Source organism: Octodon degus, unplaced genomic scaffold (assembly GCF_000260255.1).
Source record: "Octodon degus isolate 3935 unplaced genomic scaffold, OctDeg1.0 scaffold00035, whole genome shotgun sequence".
Taxonomy (NCBI): domain Eukaryota; kingdom Metazoa; phylum Chordata; class Mammalia; order Rodentia; family Octodontidae; genus Octodon; species Octodon degus.
The window spans coordinates 16,786,928-16,789,215 of NW_004524611.1; the positions used below are offsets into that span (position 1 = coordinate 16,786,928).

The 2,288-nt window shown below is 41.6% G+C and overlaps 1 pseudogene; it reads left to right on the top strand.

The window, feature by feature from the left end:
• The first annotated feature begins 1,573 nt into the window (after positions 1 to 1,573).
• LOC105742089 lies at positions 1,574 to 2,067 on the top strand (annotated as a pseudogene).
• The last annotated feature ends 221 nt before the right edge of the window (positions 2,068 to 2,288 follow it).

A 2,288-nucleotide genomic window follows, 5' to 3' on the forward strand; every position in this document is an offset into this window, starting at 1 on the left:
TTTTTTTTTTTGCAATACCGGAGATTGAATTGAAGACCTTGTGCTTGCCAGGCAAGTGCTTATTCTACTGAGATATCTTCTTTGCCCCGTAGATTTTCTATTTCTATATCTGTATCTTTATTATCTTTTTGTGCTCCTTTTTATTTTTATTTTTTATTTTTTATTTTTTTGCGGAACCAGGGATTGAACTCAGACCCTTGCACTTGCCAGGGAAGCGCTTATTCCACTGAGCCAATCACCCCGGCCCCTTGTGCTCCTTTTTAATTGATGTATTGTTTAGATATGCTCAGCAATTCTTTCATTATGTTTTAAAAAAATTTTTTTTTAACCTGAATGTTTATGTCTCATCTGATTTCCTGTATACCTGTCTGGAGTAGTTTCTTTACTTCTCCTGCTATCATTTTAGAGATTTAAAGTGTATGAATTCCAATATCTTCTTTGCTGTCTCCTTGATTTGTTCTGAGTAGACTGGGGGCTTGAGACTGTATTTTGCTCCTTCACCTTGTTATTTTCTCTGTGCCTGTCCCTCTGAAGAGTGGGCCGAGTACTAGGTATGTCTTGACAGGCTAGTCTTTAGAGATCCGCACACCTTCGTGCTGATTCCTTTGAATAGTACCTAAGCCAGGTACTTAAGTCTGTCCTAACAAGCTAGTCCCCAGAGATCCCACAAAAAATAGATCCTATTGCTGTTTGTAATGAGAAGACCGGTGAAGAAATAAAACAGCTACATCTCAGCAGCTCGAATGCTCCCTCTTGTGGCCACTCATTTGGTGCCTAGTAGCCCGCTGGCTTATTCCGATGAGAAAATTCTACATGCCAGGAGCCAGGAATGGACCCAAAATTCTTAAGAATTGTGGGTCACTCTAAGGGTCCTCTCTTTTTACTATGATGCTTAGCATAAAAATAATTTAAAATAGCCATATTTGTCACCTAAGGGAAAAAAATCCTTACTTTGGTCACCAAGTCCTTCCTCAGAAGACTAGCTACAGTGACACAACAGGTGGTTAAAGGACATATAGTGTGTCTGAGGACCAATCCTCAAAATACCTAATTACAGTCACCAAGAGTACAGTATCAAGACAGTTATGTAAGGAAAGGCTGATAGATTCATTTCACCTGTATGCTAGAAGGCTGACATGACTATTTCCTTTCAGTCCTGATTAACCCCACTCAGGTTGGATAAAAGCCTTTCTTACCCAATCTAAAAAGGCCTGAGAAGTAGTCCTTTTTCATGAGATTGTTCTAAGGTTCAGGGTCCCTCAGTCTCCAAAGTAACAATGAACTCAACTTCTGCTCAAAAATTACCCAGAATATCTCAAAAGCTTTGGATGTTAGCTATCAGCTTCATGATACTTACCATCCATAATCAAGATGGAGTTAGCAGGCTAATGGGCTACTCAGAAGATTTGCTCAAGATGCCACAAAAACTTAAGGCCCGTTAAAACAGCTCCTAATCATTTTCGTGGATGCTGGGTCACTGAGTGTGTGTAGAGGAGCTGAGTTTGAGGGGAGCGAGAAGGTCCACTAGGTACACCTGGTTTTAAATCTCCAATTTCTAAGCCTGGATCTCGAGATGCATCATGATTCCTGCCCATTGGACTATAAGGTTTATGTAAGGAGTCTTGGCAACAATGGCAATAAGACTGAGCTGGAATGGGCTTTTGGCTATTATGGACCACTGTGGAGTGTGTGGGTTGCTGGAAACCCTCTTGGCTTTGCTTTTGTTGAGTTTGAGGATACCTGAGATGCAGTGGATGCTGTCCGGAGCTAGATGGAAGAATATTATGTGGCTGCTGTGTCAGAGTGGGACTACCCAATGGTGAAAAGAGAAGTTGAAATCATGGCCCTCTTCCTTCTTGGGATCATTGCCCTTGAGATAATTATCATAGGAGGAGTCCTCTATCTCATCCCAGATCTTCACAAAGGAGAAGTGTCTCTTGTAGCCAGAGCAGGTCTCTTTCTGGAGATAGGAGAAGAGAGAGATCACTGTCTAGGGAGAGAAATCACAAGTCATCCCAATCCTTCTCTAGGTCTTGCAGCTGATCTAAGTCAAATGAAAGGAAATAGATCAGTTTGCAGGAGAAGTGGTGTACAAAATTAACTTCACTGATGGAAGTATACACAGAAAATCCAAGTTCTCTTGGTAGTGTCCCAAATTTTCTGATCAAGGAGATTATAGGGACAAAGAGGAAGGTGATTGATGATGAGGAGTGTGCCTAGGGAGAGTCACATGGAGAGAAAACATTCTCTCAGGCTTTCACAGAGAGCACATTGGCCAAGCAATGGCC